This window comes from Tachysurus fulvidraco, chromosome 17 (genome assembly GCF_022655615.1).
Source record: "Tachysurus fulvidraco isolate hzauxx_2018 chromosome 17, HZAU_PFXX_2.0, whole genome shotgun sequence".
NCBI lineage: Eukaryota > Metazoa > Chordata > Actinopteri > Siluriformes > Bagridae > Tachysurus > Tachysurus fulvidraco.
The window spans coordinates 5,722,610-5,746,902 of NC_062534.1; the positions used below are offsets into that span (position 1 = coordinate 5,722,610).

A 24,293-nucleotide genomic window follows, 5' to 3' on the forward strand; every position below is an offset into this window, starting at 1 on the left:
GTCTCAGCGCTCAGTGCTCGCCGAGCTGAAGTGCTCTCATGTGCAACAGCTATAATATTACCATGTGATCAGCCTTCTAACTATTTACAATGGTAGCGCAGTGGTTAACACACTAGACTATTGATCGTAAGTTCAAACCCCTAGCATTGCCATGTTGCCCCTGTTGGACTCTTAAGCTAGTTGCTGCTAACCCTCAACTGCTGTATAAAATGAGATAAACGTAAGTTGCTTTGAATAAGATAGTCTGCCAAATGCTGTGAATATACTGGTCCAGATTCTTCAAACATCACCTTTTGTTTGGACTTTAAAGAGCTGTAACAGCAAGAGTCCGGGCAAGATCATATTCTTACCCACGTCATCCGTACCCTGGAAGTTTGTTCCATCTATCACATAAAATATACTGCATATTTCCTACATAAATAAAAGTTTTGCTTCATCTCTGTAAGCTCTCCAAAGCCATCGTGTTTATTTCTTGGTTTAATCCTACTTGCCTCAGAGGAAGAGCATAGAATTAAATAATTATATCATAATCAAATCATCAAACAATTACATGGTGATGGGACGTGTTGTAACAGTGCGAGCCCGTGTTCTTGTCCCTTTTGTTCGTTTCCATATCAGTGTCGTCCATCCGCATTTCGAGACGGACGGCTAAAGACCACAACATCTCTTAAACCTTCTCATTATCATGGAGAGATACACTTTGCAGCTAATTAAGCACGTCGCGTGCTTGTGCTCTGCAAATCTAAATGAATAAAGAGTAAGTTCTAGTAAGTATGGCAGCCTGTTCCATGCCTTTAAACAGCCCAAGCTTTAAACGCTTTGCTTCACGTGTTCTTTTCCGAGCTTCTATTTTCTTCCAGAAGCACACAATTTGTACATATTGAATACTCTCCGTTTTTTTTTTGTCTCTGGGTGCATAAACAAGCACGGACAGCAAACGAGAGTGGCTTATTGCGCAGGGAAGTCAAGAGGAAACTGAATTCCTTTACTGAATCACTGTTGTGGGGCAAAAAAAGAGCTGATACCAAGGAGATTTCCTTTCCTGTAGCGACCTCATCGTTTTTTTCTCGAAGCATCCAGCAGGCAAAGGTAATTGATATGCAGCAGAGAATTTGGATGGAGGCCAAGCAAAAGAGGTCAGAACATAGATCCAAGGTGGCTAAGTATTTTTTTTATAAATAAGATGAGGGGAAAAAAAAGAGCTGCAAAAACATTGATTGCACACACTTTATTCACAATAGTCTGTATTGTATATAGACTATAAAGTGTGTATATATATATATATATATATATATATATATATATATATATATATATATATATATATATATATAAATTTTATATTAATATTGATATAACGTTTTTATTATATAAATATCTTTTATTCATATATATATATATTAATATTTATATAATATAATATTATTTTCTTTTGCTTGTACACGAAATTTCTATTTTTATTCAGTTTTTTTTTTTTTTTTTTATTAAAGTTTTTTTTCCCTGTTAGACATGAAATCTTCCTCAGAGGAAAGCTCGGTGCATATTCAATCAGCATTTAACTGCACTGATAGAGCTGCATAGGATCCCTTTGAAAGCCGCTCGCAGGCAATAGAGCGGGGGGGTGTGGGGGTGGAGGGAGGAAGCCATGGCACACATCCAGATCTATCATATACAAGGACTATAAAATCTGCCCGACACAATGACATACATTCGGCTGTCGACTCCTGTAATTAGCACCGGCGTCGTTAAAACGAACGGGAGTGCAGACAGAACTGTATAAATAATCACAGTTCCAACAGTGTTGCCTTGAGATTTCATAAAACATTTTTATAACGTTTAATAGGCAAATATATGCTCTTTTACTCTTCCCATAACAGGAGGGAATTTCGCAACCTAATTACCGCAATTTTGGCTGCGCCGTCTGATAACAATGTATCTACTGCGCGTTATGGAGGCATTCATCAAAATTTGCAGCCGCAGCCATTTCCAGTAACACACTTCGTCATAAAAATGTGTCATCGGTGACAACGTGGGACTCTCATAAACAGGAAACATCCCATAATGAAACATTAATCTGACCTCAATAAACAGCTATTAAACAGCCGTTTTCTCTGATCCGATGTTTACGCTAGCTGCTCATGGCGCTCTGAGTTTTTCTCTTGTGGTTGTGTAGCGACTGCTAATGTTGATGTCTGTTTGGGTGCACTGCCCATGTGAAACTGTAGTAGCTATACAGCATGTCTTAAAGCAAAATAGTTAAACCCAAAGTAAATAACGCACTAATGATTGCACACATTGGTTATTTATGCTATGATCTGTAGTAGCTTTGTTGGCAGATTAACAAAGCTATAGTAACCAGAGGCATGGACGTTCTCTGCTGCTTTCTTCCATCAAGGCAGGCATCAAGGCAGGATACACCCTGGACGGAGTGCCAACCCATCGCAGGGCACACACACTCTCTCATTCACTCAATTTTCCAGAGATGCCAATCAACCTACCATGCATGTCTTCTGACCAGGGGAGGAAACCGGAGTACCCGGAGCACGGGGAGAACATGCAAACTCCGCACACACAAGGTGGAGGCGGGAATCGAACCCCATCCCAGGAGGTGTGAGGCAAACGTGCTAACCGCTAAGCCACCGTGCCCCCCTCAGCCTGCTGTTATCAAAGTTATTACCCTGTTTGCCTGGTCACTTGAATTGATAGTGATTATGAAAACTAATATAAACCGATATTGTTAATAACGTGTAAACTATAAACAATATAGGTTTCAGAGCCTCTGACGTATACTCATTCTTCTGAAGTACTATATCGAGAGCAAACAGCAGCTTAGCAAGAAGTGTGTACTGCAGCTCACGCCAGCGCCCACTCTCGCCAACCACGCTCCTGCTGCCACTAATTGCGCCCCATGTGAAGAGGATGTTTATATCTTCGGCTCGAGTGGATGGCGTGCCGAGGATCACAATTTCTTGCAACACATGTTGTTTGCGAATGCAATAAACATCCCAGGGCTGGGTTTTTTGCTTTAAAAAGTTCTCTTATACAACACACTTCCAGTGTTTGCCTATATCTGACATGTTTGGCAATTTCATATCAAATGCAGCTATGTTATTAGTACAGCTCGGTTCCATCGAGGCTCTTCTGCCGCTCTACTCCAGCCTTCCAGCTAGCCTGAGGTATTCGGTACTGCTGGCTCTAGAGAGAGGTAGAGTAAGTTTTCATCCCATCATCCTGTCCTCCATCTCATCTCCGCTAGTCCTGTCAGAAACACGCAGTCATGTTCCTCCTCCCACTCGGCTAGCCTGTCTTAAACAGCCCCGGGATTTGACTGTGCTTCCAAGAAGAAATCGTTTGTTCTTTTCGCTGAGCTTTTATTTTCCGCTCATGAATTTACAAACAATTAAATATCCTGTCGTAAGTCGTAAAGAAACCGATTTCTTTTAGGAATCACTGCTGTGAAGGAAACGATTAAAGAAAAGGGATCGTCTTAATATTTTAGCATTTTAGCATTGACAACAGTGACTAATAAAAACAAGTTCACTAAATCCAGCCATCAGACCAAGCAGCTTGCTTTCAATAGAACTGCTTACTAACAAACTTGTTAAAGTTGTGTGTGGACAAATAAGTAGTGCACAGAATAAGTATATATCATGTCTGGGCTCCTTTTTATCCCAGCAAACCAGTACATTGAATTACCAAAAGAAGACAAAAAAAATACTTCTTTTTACTGACTTACACCAAATAAGTTTTAAAAAAAAGTGTGTCGCTTGTGTTTGTTTACAGCTGGGTTACTCACCTCCATGCTGCTAAATACAGCATGAGCTACTCTGAATAAAAAGCAGCTCAAAATCTGCTGTTAACAAAACACACAAATCGCCTCGTGGCTAAACTTACACAGAGAGCACACGGATACAGCTAGCTATGTGGGATGTGGGATAGTGATCAGAAGGTTGTGAGTTTCAATCCCGGGCCCCTTTACCCTTAATTTTTCACCTGTACAAATGAGATAAAAATGTAAGTCTCTCTGCTGAATGCTGTAAACATGGTCATGCAGGGACAAATCACTCGTATACTGAAACTTTGATGTTAGACAGCTAACTAGTTTGCCATTAGTTAGCAATCACTTGTTAGCTGATCAGTAAGGTTTCTAACATTGGGCAACACAATGGATCTTCTATTAGTCCTGTGGATTTAACCAATGTGTAAGGGAGGCTTGAACGATACCCCGCCGGCGCATTAGGGGATGTTCCGGCAGCGTGCGTCTTGTGCCATGTGTTTTTATTTCCATTCTGTTCTCACGCATGTTTGCTCCCCCTACCCTTAATTCTGCCCCTGCACACCTGCTCCTTGTGTTTCTGATAACTTTTCCTATACTGTATATGCCTGATGTCTTGTTTGTTTTGGCTGAGTCCTCAGGTCCTTTGGCTCCCGGATTTGTTCCCGGTTCTTTGGCTTTATGTTTTTGGTCTCTCTTATTTCTAAGGTTTCTGCAGTTCTGTTGTTTGAAATAAATTCCTGCGTTCGTGTTGCGATCCTCGCATTGGGGCATGATTGCGTTCCAGACTAAGCACCCGTTTCTGACGTGATATAACGTATCATTTTCCCGTAGAAGTAACACTAGCAGCTCGTTTCAGGAAGCCAGCAAAGACACATTACTCTCTCTTCATCCCTTCTGCTCTAAATTGATGGGTATTGTATGGTCCTACCACTTCAAACACTTCCTGATCTTTCACCGCTGCTCCATCCGCCACAATCAGACCTCTGACCTCCTATAATTGGCGTCAGTCACCAGACCTCAGCGTTCATTCCTCTTCCTTGATCATTGCTAACATCGTTTGCATCGAAGGCCAATGATACAGTACATCTCCTCTGGTCCTCTAGGAATTCCCATAAGTCGAATTACGGTGTGAGCATGCTGCTTTTCCTATAAAATCAACATTATCAGAGTAATAAAACAGGCCTTTATGTTCCATAACCATTACAGGCACTCCACAGGAAAGGCCAATAGTTAATGACAGCTGCAATTGTGAATAACAAAGCACGTGCTCTATATCTATATTCGATCCTGTTTTTGTCATGAATATTTTTTTTTTACATATTTCTCACAGAATGAGCTTCCTCCTTTTTTTTTTAGTGCTGTAAGACTCATAACAAGCTACAACTCGGAGAAAAAGATGGCACAAAGGAAAAAAAATGGACTGACGGGATTGAAGTAAAAAAAAAATAAAAATAAAAATAAGGCTTTTGTGGCTTGGTGTGCTTAGTGGCGCTGCTCCAGCTCGAGTCTTTTTTCCTTCTGTTCCGACAGAAAACAAACAGCATGTCATGGATCTGGCTTAAAGAGAACATTGTTATTGTGAGGCTCTTTGAAAATAGTTACAATACCCAAAGCCGTAGCATGACCGAATATTTCACAGATGGTGTCCCTGTACTCGCTACTGTAAACAACCGTACAAAGGGTCCTGGCGATTTATTAGTGGCAGGAATTTGAACTCGAAAATATGGTAGTTTTGCCTTATAGGAGCTATAGATCCTGGAACTTAGGCAGAATTTGTCACAGATATGTTGGAGAGACTGCTGTGGTTCTACCCGACTCTGTACACCATGACACTGCCAGACTGCCCTTATCTCCAGCCACAGAGGTTTTGCTTTCAATTCCCCCAAACACCCCGCACCCATCCCACCCACACCCAGAGTGCAGCGGGGCATAGCATTCCTGCAAAGAGTAGATACCATTCAGGTGGTGCCCTGGAGGCCTGCCATGGGCAAGGGGCCTGTAAAATACACTCGCATAGGACAAATGAGCCAAAGAGAGATAGAGAGAGAGAGAGAGAGAGAGAGAGAGAGAGAGAGAGAGAGAGAGAGAGAGAGAGAGAGAGAGAGAGAGAGAGAAAGTCATACAGATATAGCCACAAAAAACGCTGACTTCAATAACCCCCCTCAACCTACCCAAACTCCAACCCACCACCGCCACCCCCTCCACCCCTGGGCCTGATTCCATCTCTGCAAGCCACCATCACATCCGGAGGGCGATGATCCAAAAAGGAGTTACTTTACATACATGGATGCGGATGTTAGATTTTTTTTTTTTTTTTTAGCAAAGTCCCCTTTTTTAAAATACCCATTAATAACACTTCGAAAAGTATCCAGTGGATACTGTAATGACACTATCCAGTTTCTGAAAACTAAGATATGATTCTCATTACTGACTTTCACAGTGACTCATGTCAGCTGTTTGGTTGGATGGTTACCTTGTAGTTCACCAATTCTTTAAAATTCTTTAAAACTGCCCTAAAAATAAATAAATAAATAAATAAATAAATAAATAAATAAATAAAACCTGCTAATCTCACCTTCCTAAATTCACTATTTCCCAAAACTGTTCTGTCCAGTTGTGGCATGCCGAAATTTGCCCATTTCCTCTGTAGAATGTTCTTAGTGAAAATTTTGCATACTGATTTTTATATTGAATAAATGATCTCCAACTGCGTACGACACCCACGCTCGGCACGGCCTGCGATTTTTCAAAAAGAATTTCCCGGTTTTCAGCAAATTTGGACGTAATTGCAAACCAGGTTTGTTCTCTTTGATTCATGTGCATTGACCATAAGTACATCTATCACAGAAGATGCGTCATGGAGATATCGGTAACTCGTGGTGTACGGTTGCAGGGTTACCTCACCGCTCACTGAAATCGTGACTTTCAATTGTCTACTGCCGAGTTCCATAATTCACTAGTTTAATTCGTAACGATGTTCTGTCCAAGCTGTGACTAAAAGTTTCTCTTGACCCACAAATCATCCTGCAGCAGCCTCGGTTTTTAGGTACAGAACGGTGGATGCAGATGGCACTGAAAGCCCTCAAGCTGCTTTACGCTGCCACTCTTAAGCCCTATTCGGACGGGACCAGTTTTCCAAACGACGTTTAAGTTACAATTGTTTTCAGCCGACGTCTGTCATTTCATGTATGGATTCGGACGGGACTAAGATCTCTGTGTTTATTACGGAGGTAGGAGTGTCTGTGTTTTACATGTGGGTGTTGCACAAGACCACATGTCCAGGATGCGTGGATTGCGTATGGCCATATGACCGATCAATAGTAAAATGGTGGCGAAAAAGAAAGCTTCATAAAAAATGTTTTATATAGAACTTCTTATAAACCCACTGGAATAAATATGTTTTTATATGATTTTCACGTCATGTAATTGACTATAGAAATGAAAGAACTCTTACCTGAAACTGATATTACAGGAGCCAGTCTTAACAATTTATGTGATTGGGCTCTTCTTGTTGATTTCATTTTTTTATTTCTTCGCAGGGTAGCAAACACATTTACATCCAATATTGGTGGCAGAAAGCAGAAACCTGAATACAGGTGTGCTATGGTTAATACGGTAGTTCCCGTTGACCAAAACAGACAAGAAAACGCGTTTTGGAAAAAAAACATTTTCGGCAATCACAGACATTCGCACGGGATTCAGACGGGATTAGATTTCTCAGAGGAGCGCAGAGTTTGCTGAAAAACAGTAGGTAATTTGCTCTGGGATTTTTACACAGGTCGTGTGAGAAAAAGACAAACATGGCTGAATCGGACGGGATTAAAATCACAAAGTACGTCTGTGAAACTGAAATTTCTCTAACGACCCCCTGTAAAACTAGTCCCGTCCGAATAGGGCTTTAGCATGTAATTGTTGTCTAGAACTAAAAAACAAAATTTACGTTAGCTACGCAACGATTTCAGCTAATCAGAGCTTTACATACTGTAGACATGTTACATGCTTTGTTTAGAATCTTTCAGCTTCTTTCAGAACAACAACCGTGATAAATACTGACAGTGTAGGAGATTGCATGAGGAAGCCTTATTGTTTTGTATAAAGGACGTTTTTTGGGATTTATCGTTCGGTAATAAAAGATCTCTTACTCGATACGGTACTTTCTATCATTCTAACCACAGTCTTGAATGTGGTCATGACATAAAAAATTCCCACGTCCCCGATGAATGTACATAATATAACTACCCATGCAAATATACTGAGGTTAACGTACCTTTTTTTTTTTTTTTTTTTTTACACAAGCTCAACCCTTCCATTACTACCCAGTCTATATGAATTAATAAAAAACTACAGAGTTCACTCCATCCGCAGGAAAAAGCACCTAATCCAGAGTGAAAAACGTGTTTATTCATGTGACTGATTGGATTTCTTGGTCATGGATGGTGCGAAGTGAGCAAGACATCTCTGGTTTCAGAATTGATTTCCCAGTTTTCTGGATTCTTAGGCACCAATCAGCGGCCAGTGACTGTGTCTAATATGACCTTAATGAAAGTGTACAGTGTTAATTGGGAGCACAAACCTGCTTCTGTTCCAATCAATATGTATTGAGGGACCTGAGATTTGTCTGCACACACTGTTTCCTTAGTGACATACCCGGTAAAGATTTCAACCACCAGGAAGTATCCCTTTCTCTCTCTTTCTCTCTCTCTCTTTTTCTCTCTGTGTCTGGCTTTCATTGACTGCCAATATCTGTTTTTTGCTCTTGGCACGATTCCTTCGTGGAATCCACATGATTTCTTTCTGAGCTTCAAGTAATTAAGCTCAAATATTAGCCGTTATTCTTGCCCGTGGAATTCGTTACATATTTCCCGAGTAATAACGTCCTTAGCGACAATTTTGCATAGGGCCTTTAAATACCACGTGATCCTCAAGTAGAACTCCACAATTTTCCTTGATGGATTGTATTGTAAAATTAAAAATGTCATTTTAATTAAAACTTATTGGTCTATTTTATGTTGTTACACCGCTTCCTATTTACCCAGAATGCCGTTTGACTAACATTATGCCTTGGTCAGCCTATAGTGGCTGCAGCTCTCACTCCAATGCCATCAACGCCGATCGCGATCCTGTAGCTCGCAAACTAGTTGTAACTCAACGAGCTTTGATTCCATGTCTCCGATGTCTACGTTAGATTTCTTTATAATGTGATTTCCTGGAAACTGGTGGGTGAGATAAAAAAAAAATCCCTTGTGCCTTTGTTTCCAGGAGCTAACTGCTATAATGTTAGTATAGATGTTAGAACAGATGTTACAAATGATAAAGCTGTAGCAGTTATAAATGATACATGTTTAATGAAGCTGGTGCTCGGTGTAAGTTAGTAGTTGTCTGTCTTGCTGACTTTAGCGATGTTAAATAGGAGATATTTTTTTAGTGTGTGATTTCGACTGTTAACCCTTGTCACTGCAATTCATTCAATTTCCCCATTAAACATCACTCTCCTGCTCAAATGGAATAGGAACAATTTTTTTCCTATTAAACGTCACTGACGTCAGCACGTCAGACAACTACTAACTTCCACCGAGCACCAGGTTCATTAAACGTCACAATTAAATAATCGTCAGCCGAAGAGGAGGTCGAATCGTCTGACGGCTAGCTGTTAATGTTCCTGAGATGCCATCCTGGATTAAATCTCCGGAAAAAAAAAAAAAAAAAAGACCCTGTTCCCCTGTCAACCGAGAGAGCCGTGAGCTGGAGAGGTATTCTCACTAATTAAACCGAGTCGAAATTAGCCGCAGTCCATCAGGAAAGCTGGGGCTTGGCGTAGAGTAGTGCAAGACTTTCTGGAACATTCACTAGAGCAAAACTTTAAACCAATTCCAGGTTCTGGCTGTGATTCTTTTCTCTGCTTTTGTGAGAACCAAATGAGCTCATCTCTGGGAGAAAATACAAAAAAAAAGGAAATTTCGTGTTAATAAGATTTATGAGTTGCGTGACCGCTTGCTTTTTTTTTCTCACTCTGCACAATCTAACTAGGTCCGGCTTTGGAAATAGCGCAATGTCGAGACGACGTGAGCGTTAATTACAGTTATAAGATACGTTATATGAAATGGTATGAGAAAAAATTTTAAGTGCTTTTGATAACAAATGAATTAATGAAGGCAAGCAGGCAAGGAGTCGATCAGAAAGGCTTCTGGGGTGAGAGAGAGAGAGAGAGAGAGAGAGAGAGAGAGAGAGAGAGAGAGAGAGAGAGAGAGAGAGAAGGTGGCAGATTACAACTTAATGGCTACGTTATAATGGTAATTTTTCCGTTCTCTCTCCTCAGCCGGACTGTGCTAATGGCTTCATTAACACTTGCGCTCTCAGGCAGGCAATAGCGCACGCCGGCGCATCCATCTTTGCCGCATCACAAAGAAAGCGGTTAAACACAAGCGAGCCATCAGGCAGCGGGAAGAGGCGAGAAGTGAGCAGAAGCAAATCAATGGCAAAATATCAACGCGTGCCAAGGTGCAAACGTGTGTGGCGTAGAAAGTCAAGCGGGTGACTGTGAACGGTGATATTGACCTCTGACAGATACGTTGCTCACACTTAGCACCATAACTTGATGCCAAAGCCTAATGAAGGCAAAGTAAAGACGGGACACATGACGTCCGGGTGTGGAGACGTTTTCTTCTGCTATGTTAACGTTGCTGGAACTCCTTGAAGCTAAATGGCTAAAAGGCGACATCGTCTCTTGATACGAAGCTAAACACCTTAAAGGTTCGGAGCATAAAAGTGAAAGTACCTTCTCCTAATCTTCTGTTCTTTTAAGTAAACTCTACATGAATAACGAGTTTATCGATATCTGAATTGCTGCCTTTCATTTAAACACATCACATTATCAATCATAAGGGGGCACGGTGGCTTAGTGGTCAGCCTCACACTGCCAGGGTTGGGGGTTTGATTCCCGCCTCCGCCTTGTGTGTGTGGAGTTTGCATGTTCTCCCCGTGCCTCGGGGGTTTCCTCCGGGTACTCCGGTTTCCTCCCCCGGTCCAAAGACATGCATGGTAGGTTGATTGGCACCTCTGGAAAATTGTCTGTAGTGTGTGAGTGTGTGAGTGAATGAGAGTGTGTGTGTGCCCTGTGATGGGTTGGCACTCCGTCCAGGGTGTATCCTGCCTTGATGCCCGATGACGCCTGAGATAGGCACAGGCTCCCCGTGACCCGAGGTAGTTCGGATAAGCGGTAGAAAATGAATGAATGAATGAATGAAAAACATTATCTATCATTCTCTCTCTATTTCTAGACAAAACTTTATGCAGGTGTAACAGATGCTCAAACGACTTCGTTAATCCAAAATAATACTCATTAAAGTTGGGGTGCACGATGTTTGAAAAATGCTTCAGTAAACTGAACAAAACAAACGTGTAGCCAACGAGCAGAAAGGGGCGTGTCTTTTCAATATGCGGCAGAGAGAGTGTTCAGTGCGCATGTCTGACATTAGCCGGAAGCGACTGAAACATTGACAAGGCGGATACCTGCCCCGTTACCTCTGCCTCAGGTTCTAGGTGTTGAACGTCGTCTTCCGCGTGAGACGGAGCTAAAACCTTTCACGGTACAACACACAGTACTACAAAAACACATTTCTATCACCATAGTATTACTCATCGAGTTCATTTACTGATAAAAATAAGGTTCCGCCATAATAGTCTAAATGCCTGGGTTACGTATGTATGTGTGGGGCGGAGCTATCAAAACATGGGTGACACCCATTTGGGTTAGGGGGCGTGTTTGTTTTGGTGATTTCAAATGTCAACATTGGCTTTCAAACCTTGTGCGTCCCACCTTTAATTTAAAGTCCTCAGAAAATAGCACCTTAGCTTAGACTTCATTTTGCGTAATGATGTCATACGTCACAGCAGCCAATTGCGTTCGAGATAAGCCATGCCAAGTTTTAGGGGCGGGACTTAAACAGTTCAAAAGAGAGAATTTTATCGGATAATCATTATTTATGCCAGATGTCAATTAAAAAAAAACATCTTCCAAGAAATTACAATGTAAAAGAATAAAATTAAAATGAAAATATGTCCAAAACCTGTTTTCCTCAGCTACAGTACCACGTTGGCATCTAAGCCGAAAACTAAAGATAAACCTAGACTTCACTTTCTAAAAAAAAGCATCTGTTTAAATACTGGAGTTAATTAAACTCATTTTTTTATTATCAATGAGGTAAGTTTTTTTCTATGACATCAATCCACATCATGGGGAGAAAAAGGATTTAAAAAAAAATACAAACTGCCACTTTAAATGCGTAATTGTAGGTCTGTGCAAAAATAATGAAAATTGGATATTTGTATACATTTTTTTTCTTCTGTTAACCTGTCACTGTTGTCTTAAATGCCATTTGCTGTCACCTTTTTGGTGAAAATGTGAAGCTGTAATCAGACACTATGATGTGCTAAAAACTGTGATATGCTGATATGGGTATCGTTCCTACGTTTTGGCTGCAGAGAAAAAAAGAAGCTCTGACTTTTAACTGCGAAACACGACGAGTGCCTGAAGGCTCAGGTGATGGTGGAAAGGAAAGGTGTCGGCTCAATTAAAGCGCTGCTACACGACTGCGAGTGTGGAGGCGCTAACACCTTAAAGAGAGAGAGAGAGAGAGAGAGAGAGAGAGAGAGAGAGAGAGAGAGAACGGTACAGGAAATCGCCTGAGGTTTGGTAAGGTAGTATGGTTGGCATTGTCTGCTTTGAAGGAAATGTGCGAAGAAAGAGCCGCTATAATCATTACATACTAATCCTCATCTCAGCGTGGCAAGACAACGAGACTGCTGTAAAGATCCTTGGCATGAATTGTAAACTACTATTGTGCGACTGCAGAATCTTTCTTCCACTTTTCACCTACAAATAAAAATACATGACGATGAAACAAGCACAAAAGATGCAACAAGAGAGAAACAGACATTTCTTGAAATAGTATGAGCTACTTCTTTTACCCGCACGACACAGAGACACACACATATACACACATGACCTGAAGCAATAGACCTGTCCTGTTACGGTTGATGATGGTTCTTGAACTGAAGGCAATTAAAAAGAAAAAAAAGAGATAAAAAGCTTTTGTGTGACACACACGACAAAGCCGACCTCTTTGTTTCACAACACGTCTTATCTGAGTTTGTTCCTTTTCCCTTCATGAGCTCCGTGTCCCCTGGGAGTGACCTATCATGTCAGTACTTCCAGCTCAGCGAGGAGAAAACTTAACCTGGACCTTGAAATAAGGAGCATCGCATTATGCCTTTAAAATGTCAGCTCGCACGTTTCCCTCTCGGCTTAAAAGTCTGTCTTTTCAACACTATACATTCTCACTATTTAAACGTAAGGCTGAAAAAACAGACATGTGGAATTTGGTTTTACCAAAATAACAGGATCTCTCTCTCTCTCTCTCTCCATATATATATCTATTCTCTCCGTCATCTAAATTATCTATAAATTAACACTCTATCATATCTATATATCATACTCTATCTATATATGTATATATAATATTATCTAAATTTATATATAACTTTAAAAGAAATACTATATATCTAGATATTATATCTATTAATATAAATCTAGCTATCCCTTTAAAATAATATCTATATGACTATAACTCATCTCTCTATCTTAGCTATTTTTTGTCCCCCTCTCAATCTAGATATACTTTAAATCTCACGCGAGAGATCTCGATCTTCCTCGCACTATCGCGCTCCAGTTCCCGATCACTCTCCGATATTATATCTCTTCCTGCGGATTATCTCATCTCGTACAGTTCCCTGATCTCTAGCCTCGCGCGCGCGCGCGCTTCTCTCCTCTCGCTCGCTGGCTCTCCTGCTCGCGCTCCCAGGTCCAGAGTTAAGACCGCGTCGTGCGCGATCGACTCATCGGACGAGCATCGCGTAGACCTATTACCTCTAAAGATGACGCATGATGAAGTACTAAATACTTCGCTACTACGTATGGACATAGCACGGCGCATCAAGGACAGAGCTTGAACTCCCGCCCGGAACATGAAAGCCGCTCGCAGTTAGATTAGTAATTATCAATATACGACATAACGTTCCTAGAAAGCCAATCGAATCTTATGCACATATAACTCTCGCTCTACGTGCCATATGCACTCTCTCCATCTTTCCTATATATCTATCTCTTCGCGCTCTCTCTAATAGATAGCGAGACCTTCCTCTCGCATCTCTGTCGCTCCGCCTATCCATTCCTCCACTCTCTCTCTCTCTCTCTCTCTCTCTCTCTCTCTCTCATGGATTCCTAACTACATGTGTTCTCTGTATTTTGTGTATTCTTGTTAAATACACAACTTGTGACTCCAGACACTGGGCTTTTGTGTGCATGGCCACCTCATTTGAATTTCATCATTCTGAGTGTGTGTGTGTGTGTGTGTGTGTGTGTGTGTGTGTGTGTGTGTGTATGCGCGTGTGTAAGAGTGTGTGTGTGTGTTTGTGTGTGAGTGTGTGTGCGTGTGTACATGGTTGGGGGGGGGGGGAGTTCAAGCTCAAGGATGTAATCCTTAGATTCACTTAAAGAAAGGGGCATTAAGGATAAAGCTCCTGTAGCCATACTCACTTATCTTGAAGGTGCTTCAGAGGGCAATGAAAAGTACATGAACAAGTGATGTTTCTAGTAACGAGCAACAAAGTCACGCCTTCGTTTCTGTCACCCGAGAAAACAGCAGAAGTCCCGGGAGCGTGCGATGTAACCTCAAGCCCTGGCTGATCATTACACTAAATGATATGATGATGAAGACACAAGAAGACAGGATAGGATTCGATGATGACATAAAGGACTACAGGTTATGAGTAAATCAGCTTCCTGTCCTGTTTCCACATGTCCCAGTAGAAATGACACAAAAACCATTTCGACTTTTCCAAACCCTTGAGTATCATTGGATATCAGTAAAGGGTTTTCGCTTTAAAAGCTACCAGGCTTTAAGAAGGCAAACCTGCAGCTTTTGTATCTAATCAAAATATCTAATGAAATATAAATAGAATCCACCAACCGTCATAATTAAATCCTAACAACAAAAAAAATCCGATCATAATTTAGTGTGTAAATCTTTCCTGTTCCAAAACTGAAACATTAATAATAAATACAGAAATAAATGTCAATAAACAATTTTTTAAACAAACAAACAAACAAATCTAAAACTAAAACATTAATAAATACAAAATAAATACATCAATAAATCAATTTTTAAACAAATAAACAAATCTAAAACAAAAATGTGAATAATGAAAACAGAAATAAACAAATCGATAAATACATTTTGAAACAAAAATAAATATAAAACTAAAACAGAAATAATAAATACAGAAATAAATAACAACAAATATTTTAACAAACAAACAAACAGAAACAAAAAAAATAGTTTCCATTTGTTGCAAGATTTGGAATTGTTCCGTTTTTTTCTACGATATCTGGTCCACAATTTGTAATCCATAACAATCAATGTTTCACTTTAATAGCCAACTGCCCTTTACAATGATAGATCCATCCAATTCATCCAGTCGCTACACTCCTAGTTAACCCCATGAGAATATGTTTCATTTATTTTTCTACAATCCATGATCTAGATGTAGAACCATGAAAGGTTCTAGATCCACACATCAGTGTCTTTTCTAGATCTAAATCCCTCTGGCAGAAATGAACAAAGAATATCTGAGATTTTTCAAAATGGCAGCAGATTTTCCACAGAAGTGGGTCGAGACGTGACGTGTGACGAAAACACGACACGTGTTCAGACAAAGCGGCTTCATGAACGTGAGTAGAGCTACTGTATAAGAGAAAATAATAGCACACGTGTCTTCACCGGGAGTTTAAAAGAAGGATCCTAAGCGTGCAATTTTGGCAATTAAACTCATTTTCCGCACAAAAATAAAAATTAATATGCAGCAAAATAAAGCATTTTGTCCACACAAAAAAAAAAATCGAAGCTGGATCGACTGTACAATAAAATTCTGTTTATCTTTGATTTGGTGCCATTGACTAATATTACACCTGCTGATTTGAACAATTTTGTCAAATTAGCCGAATCAAACATTTGGCTTCAACACAAAAAAGAAATAAATAAGCAAATAAACACAAAAGCCACGCAATTACTTCTATCCAGTTCCACCATGCTGGGGCTCTGTAAACTCCCGCTCTGTTTGAAGACGATGTCTGAGGTTCAAATCAAATAAATAAGTGCAAATAAATCCGACGTGATAAATAAAACCACATCCACAAAGCATGGAATTAATCAGGATCTGCTCATGTGATTGTAATTCCTTTCGAATTCTTAATAAATAAAAAAAGAAATAAAAAAATATATATATCACCTTTATCCAGAGTAACTTACAACTGAGCGTTAAGGGCCTTGCTCAGGGGCCCAGCAGTGGCAGCTTGGTGGACCTGGGGTTCAAACCCATGACCTTTCGATCAGTAGCCCAACACCTTAACCACCGACCTACCACATCCATGTGGTACCATATACCCTTCTTTTACCACAGCAAATGTTTTATTTATTCAAAAAAATAAACAATATAAAAATTTATATTTATAAATTTAGTCAAATTTATGATGGTTTTGTTTTGTGATGCTTTTCTGCTCGCCATGCTTGCAAAGTGATTATTTGAGTTCATCTACAGTATCTGTTCTGGCAGCTCAGAAGAACCTGCTCGTTTTCCTCTGATCTCTCTCATCTACAAGGTGTTTCAGCCCACAGACTCTGTGCCTGACGTGTTAGACGTGCCTTTATAAAGAAAAGGGGTCGAGAGGAATATCAAACGAGACGGCGAGGGGTCTGTTCGGAAGCTGCGTTGCGTTTGAACCTGCATTTAAAAAATATTGTGTAACACGTATTTCATCCTTGTTTTAATAAAAAAAAAAAGAAGTAAATTAAAAAAATAGCCAAACGGTGAAGACAGAAGACAACGATTCATGTGGAAAGGACATGGGACCAGTGCTCTGGAGCTCTACAGATGCTTACCTGCCTCTGTTTAATCTTCATATTTGTCATCTACAGCGTTCTGTAGAAGCAGTGACCTTTGCATGTAATGAGTAAATTGCTCGGCGGTATAAAGATTAAGCTATTAGTCGGAAGGCTGAGACTCCGACATGAATCCGCATAAATACCAAAAAAAAAAACTTCTTTTCATGGATCCTTTCTTAATTTTTTATTTTTTTTAAAACAGAAAAGCGTCTTTGAATTCGTAATGTCTGAAGTCCACGTTGTCGCTTCTGGTTTCTTTGGTGAAGAGTGAAAACGGTTGAATTTGCCGAATAGGGATTGACTTCGTTTAAAAATGTCAAGGATTTTCTTTTTTTTTTTGCTAGATAAAGATAGATGCAGCTAAAAGGGTTGGATTCAACTAAGAAAAATCAAACGTCTCTTTCAAAACAGTCTCCCGGACGTATAAAAAATACGAGGCGACGGTTAAAAGTCCTTGGGAAGCGATGTAGTGTGTTTCGCCTTAGAGAAGATATATAGCCAGTATATGAACAGACGTGCTTTTTCTGATCGGTAAATGGTCACTGGAGTCACTGTAATTACCACAAACTCATTCTTTTCCTTTAACATTATGTTAAATCTATAGAACTATAGAAATCTATAGAACACGAGTCCATTCACACTTGCAAATGTTTTAATTAATGACACTTTTATTTAAATTGAAATGTGCTTGAGTTGTCTTTTGTCTTTTTGTTTGTTTTGTGATTGTGTGATTTAATTTGTTCTGCTATTTTGGCCAGGTCTCTCTTGAAAAAGAGATTCTATATCTCAGTGAGACTAATCTGGTTAAATAAAGGTTAAATAAATAAATAAAGCATGCCTCGTGTTATTACAGCAATGTTTTCAAGCTCATCAGACAAAAACACATCTTGTTGTGTTACTGAGCTTCTGAAAATGACAAAATCCTCCAAGCTGAAGTCTTACGCAGGACTGACGCTGTAGACTCCTTCTAAATAGGTTAAATAAGCCCTAAACCCGAGATAAACAAATCTCACAGTAACGATAAAAAATCGGTTTGTTGATGCTACAGAACGAGCCGATTGACGACAACAAGCAAAAATCTTCTGACCAATCAGATTTGAGAATTGCTCAACACCGCTCTAGTATTAAAATAAACAAAGAGATCATTAGAACAACTGATTAGACCAAAGTGTATTCTTTTAAATCGTGGAAATGACTTCGTACTGAACTGATGCTTCGGCACTGAATCCGCGTTTGCTAGAAAATTCCACCGCGGTCATGTTTCTGTTGAAGTTTTCAGCACCATTAATGTTTGAGTCAACACAATCTCGCACCGGGTGACATTCTGGTCTAAACAATGCCGTCAAGCCTGCTTGGGTGTAAAATTTAATGCGCATTTGCATTCATGGAGTCATTACCTCAGGTCTTATTAGGGCCATTGTAATTAGTATGGAGTTAATAACTTTTGCGGAGTGCGGCTGCCAAGCGGGGATTAAGCTGGAGTAGGTCTGGTGTAGCCTATCACTGATGGATTTTCCCCATGAAGAGTTTTTTTTTTTGGTAATTTATTTATTTATTTATTTTTATTTTTTTAGACTGGCAAGTGATGTGTGGAATAACTCGGAACGTGAGAGTTTCACAGCGGATTTGTGTTTCATTTCATCTCAGGAATCCAATACCAACACTGTAACTCTGAAATCAATCACTCGCCTGAAATCGCGCAGCCCTGCCAAAACTGATGAAGTGGGAACGTTCTCCGTCTCCCGCCGCTTTCTACAGGTTTCGCTGGAGGCTTCGGTGGGCGTCCGTCCTCCAGATGAAATTGTTTGTTGAGTGCCAAACATGGCGGGTCAAAGAGGTGCCAAACCGTCACCTTTCATTCCTGCGTCCGATAAAACGGGCGCCGGTCCAAGGATCCTGCTTTATCATTCTGCAGCATTTGGCTTCCCTTTGGCAGGTGGCAAAACGAGGCCATGGGCGCAGTAACTTGGCAGCTTCTGCTCGGAGTCGGGGTGCCAACTGCCGAGGCTCTTTGCCCGTATGGTGGGCACAGGGGCTGGACGAGTCAGTGCCTGGCAAGGCTGCTTTTTTCACGCCGGGCACAAATGAGATTGGCGCTGAGCTGTGCTCATCACATGAGCGCAGGGGATATATAACGCCCAGCTGAGCTCCGGGAGCAGGACAAGACAACGAGAGGAGCTGGAAAATGCTGCTACCACTGCGATTAATACTGATAACACAAGCGACCATTTCAACCTCTTCACCTCTCAACAAAAAGCCAAAACTCATAACATCTATTAAACGGATTTCTAATAAAACGAGAATTAAAGCTGTAATAATCACGGTTCTTGACCAAACCTGTTCCTACAGCGGATTCAAAATGTCGGTGCTAATTAGCCTTCTGAAATGACTCGATATGTTTTTAAACAATTTATCGACTTTAACATAGAAGACGTCACGTCTCACACGACAGCATCTCGTATTCCTTTACGAGATTCCTTTGGTAGCTTTAAAAAGTGAGCAAAAAAATTAAAAATTTTAGCAACAAATGAGTAAAAGAACAAAATGGGATAAAAAAAAAAACAAAACAAGCCAAACTCAGACAAGTCAACCTCTGGACTATTTTCATGATTGTATTTTGCGGTCACTTTGAGCTTAAAACGATGCTGTATGTAACATGCAGTATCTTGGCATAATAAGGCCTCATGGGTGCGAATAAAAAAATAAATAACAGATTGTTCATTTTAAAGCATTTCATTATCCGAGTCTTCAACTCTTTGGATTCATACATAGTTAAAAAAAAAATCCATGTAAACGCTTCAAGTCTTCCAGTTCTCAGACATGCTAATTTGTCAAAATTGGCGTGAGCCAGCTCGTATGAAAAGGTAAGCTTAGGCTGAAGATGGGTTTAGCAGCTTTTACGTATGACCTCAGTGCGACGAGAGCCAACAAAAATCATTCTTATGTGAGTTTTCGTCTGAGATCGGGTTACGCGCTCGGCACCTTGCACGTTTTCACAGGAGCGCATAAAAATGAATTATTTCGCACACAAATCCCTGCTGAGAAGGGACAAGTTGGACAAGGGGGAGAGAGAGAGAGAGAAAAAAATGAGGCATTCAATAATTCCTCCTGGAATTACTCTCCAGGGCTGCCATAAAGCACCTCCAAATGAAAAGCGAGGTGTAATAAACGATTGCACCTAATTGCATGGTCTTCTCTAAGCAGTGATGGGGAATACCTATAAAACCAATATCACGAGTAATTAGACTTCGGTTACTCTGCTTTCAAACATCAGCGCTGACAAGCACGGCAAGCTCATATTCCAAAATCCTTAAATCAACTAATTACAGAACAACACCTAAAAAATGCATCCACCGACGCTGCCAGCGAGGGGGAGTAATTACCATCATGAAACGAGGTTTGCGAAAACACGTCTCAAACTGGGCCTCCCGACGTCTGACTCGCAGCTTGTGTGGAAAGCAGAAGTAATTGTGGTAGTCGTGCAATCAAGCCGCCGTGTGTCAACACAGAAAAATCTCAGCCGACTTCGTACTTCCTCTGTTTTTTTTTATTTTATTTATTTATTTATTTATTTATTTTTTATACTGTTTGCATCCCACGGATTCTTCCATGATTAAATTCAGCACATGTTTGGAGCACCAAAAAAAAAAAAAAAATCCACTGGATAAGAATCGATACAGCTGCTGAATTTTAGCCTTGGGCTGCAAAAGTAGGACAGGATAATTATTAAATTCCAAAAAAAAAAAAGTAAATCAGAGTGAATAATTACTGTGTGCTTCGGGATCAGAAACATCGCAACGTTTTAAACTGAGACCGTTAACCTGCGAATGTTAATTCTTTAAGGCGTGCTCTGTTCGCGACATTTCTTTTATTTCGCTCGATTTATTTTTGATGGTGTGTTATAGAAATGTTTTCGGGTTTCTTGGAAAGAGATCAGATGATGCGCTTTCGGCTGGAGCTTCGTGTTCCTGTATCGGAGTTAACAGCATTGTGTTCTTCCTGCTGTGATGCTTTTCTGCTCGCCGCGGCTGTGAAGGGCGATCACTCGGGCTTCTGGTCGGCTGGAAGCGGTTCGGTCTATTCTCCTCTTAGCTCTTTCTTATACGGTGCTTTTCCGCATGTCGAAAATATTCGCTCGCTGGATCTTTTTTGTTTTTCGCACCATTCTGTGTTTCACTCGGGAGAACAATATGCGTGAAAATCCCAGATTAGCAGTTTCTGAAATATTCAAACCGGAGCCAGGAAATTATGATTAAATCAGAAGAAGAAGACCAATAATGCTCATAATCATAATCATAATACTACTACTACTACTAATAATAATAATAATAATAAAGCAGTAGTTACAGCCCAATATTTGTATCTTGCTCACCTGAAGATAAAATATCAGAACGCTTTCCAAATCAATGCCTGACTGAAAAGGTCTGTGTAATGAAATCACTGCTTTAATAAAATCTGTAAAACGCTATTAAATTATCTGACCGTGTGCCAGTGCATTTATTTACTCAGCAGTGTCTGAATGCTAGAGCTGAGCAAGATAGTATTACATTGTGTAGTGTATTAAAATATAATACACATCCATCCATTTTCTGTCCTGTTTGTCCTACAGGTGGCCGTGTGGAACCTAGAGTCAATCCCAGAGGACACCGGGCACAAGGTGGGTGACACCCGGGACAGGGTGCCACCTCATCTGAAGGCACAATCTCACACACACACACACACACACACACACACACACACACACACACACACACACACACACACATTTACACTACAATCAGCTTACAAAGCAGAAACCAGAGAACCTGGAGGAACCCACCAGAACACGAGGAGAACATACAAACTCCAAGTACTGGAACCTGCAACCCTGGAGGTGTGAAGCAAACCGATCGAATATGGATATAATGATGCTACACCTTTCTGTGACATCCGAGTCATCTCAATAAAGGTATTTTAGACTAGTACTTTTCAGTGTTAATGAATTTAAGGGTTCTTTACTTCTTCTAGCACTTTCTTAGTAATTTTCTTGTTCAGGTTTTGACATTTTGGATGTCACAAAAAAAAAACGGCTTACTGTTACAGGTTACAGGTTAAAATCTTAATTAAAACGTAAAAATAAAATCAGGTTTTAATCAAGCGCTCTTCTCCCCTTCACCCTTCGCTGCTCGGCTCTAAGCTTGGATTGGAGCTCGTTCAGATAAAAGTCTGCCAAATAAATACAAGCAAGCAAGCAAGGAAGGAAGGAAGGAAGGAAGGAAGGAAGAAAGGAAGGAAGAAAGAAAGAAAGAAAGAAAGAAAGAAAGAAAGAAAGAAAGAAAGAAAGGATGGATGGATGGATGGATGGATGGATGATTTCTGGATTGATTCTTCACAACCTTGATAGCCAACTACCTAACTTCCCATCCCTCACCTCCCTACCGCCTCACTCCATCCCTCCCCTCAATACGAAGGGGTATGAAGAAATAAAACATTTATGGCTTTATTTATTGATTGATTGATTGATGTATTACCAAAAGACATAAATAATAAATAACGACGAAATTTCGAGTGCCCAAATCCCCCTCCCTCCCTACATACCGTACACCTCCCTCACCCTCCCTCATCCCTAAATAAAGAAAGAACACTCAATGACAGTCTTTCTTTCTTTATTTCTTTCTTTATGTCTTTATTTATTCTCACCCCCCTTCATTACATCTCCCCCCCCACGCCCTTCTTCCTTTCTTTCTTTCTTTTCTTTCATTTCTTCCCCCCCCTACACCCCATCCCTCCATCGCCTCCCTCCTCCCCACTCCCGCCTACCCTCCATCACTACAGCCAGACAGGCTATCTTTCCCAACATTCCCTACCTCCCCATCACTCCCTCCCTCCAGAAAGAAAGAAAGAAAGAAAGAAAGAAAGAAAGAAAGGATGGATGGATGGATGGATGGATGACCAAAAGGAAGAAAGAAAGAAAGAAAGAAAGAAAGAAAGAAAGAAAGAAAGAAAGAAAGAAAGAAAGAAAGGATGGATGGATGGATGGATGCCCAAAAGAAAGAAAGAAAGAAAGAAAGAAAGAAAGAAAGAAAGAAAGAAAGAGGTGTTTAATAGCAACAAATATAAAGGTGTGCAAACTGGTGTTCATTAAGAGAAAGAGACGCTGCTGTTCCTCAGGTTTCAGACAGGCAGAGCACAATGTGGATCTAACCCCAACCTGAAACACTCAAACACTTCACAAAGACTCGCCAGCACAAAAGTCCTAATGAACTGGAGCTCAGAGACCAGGTCCATTCTTCCCAACTGTCTGAACAGAGCTGCAACAGATACGCCTTTCCAAACCATTTTAAAATTAAACAAGACCCACAAAAGCCCGAATGGGACAAAGCAGAGAATCTTAATTAGAGTTTAAAAAAAAAAAACAACAGGCACAGAACGGTGGCTTTGAAAGCTATCGGGCAGAGGTGAACAGCTTGAGGAGCGTAAGGAGGTACTCTGAGAGCTTGTTCTACACCTCGCAATGCAGGTGCTAAAAGCACTGTGATTTTCTACGATGACAACCAGGAGACACAAAGGAACAAGGGGATGCGATACAGGAGACGGGTGAGGGAGAGAAGAAAGAGCTGCGAGTGAATGATGGAGACTAAATGAGGTTGTAAGGAAACTCATGCTGACAAAAGAGCATGTAGGAATGTGCTGATATTCAATTTTTACACTGTGATAATTGCCTTTTTATTCACTTTTACTATAAGATCATTATATTGGATTTTAAAAATGACGACATGTTTAATGATGTTTCACCGAAGAGAACACGCCATTTTATTTATATATTAAATTAGTTATTTTTAAATTTCCATTGTAGTCAAAAATACGCAGCCTCGTCTCGTCCTCCTGAACGAAACCTGGAATAGCTTCATTTTTCATATTTATTCAGTCCATCATATTTTTTTATGTATCCATATAATATAAATGTTAAATATGCAGCATTTATTTATATATTTATTATTTTGATATTTTTTTTCTTCTTTCAAAAAACAGTTACATACATAACCAACTAACATAAATTCTACCACACATGAGAAGAAAAGTACATTTTAGGAATGAAAGGCCTACACACCTTATCATAACATAAAATGGCATACATTAATTGTTTAATTGGTTTATTATTTTATTTTCAGTAATGCGGTCAACTACGACGTGTCTAATTGACGATGGGACATAAAGGGAGTCAATTTTGTCATTTATTTTATGCATGTAAAGTTGTCATTTGCAGACGTTAGCCTGTTTACTCGATGCTTGATGACAGCAATATTGTCAGTGCCTAATAAAGATGATTAGAATAAAGATGATAAAGTTTGTTAAGCAACGTTGGTTCATATTTATTTTTATTCATGATAAGCAAGTGCAGCTTGTGACTTTTATTCTACATGAAGAACAAATTCAACTGTTTGAATCGCTCAATACACACACACACACACACACACACACACACACACACACACACACACGCACACACACGCACACACGCATGCAAGCACACACGC

General features: G+C 40.2%; 1 protein-coding gene across 2 annotated transcripts in view; it reads right to left on the minus strand.

The window, feature by feature from the left end:
* aff2 (AF4/FMR2 family, member 2) overlaps positions 1 to 24,293 on the minus strand; it is a 221,374-nt gene that overhangs the window by 195,755 nt on the left and 1,326 nt on the right. The window lies entirely within an intron of this gene.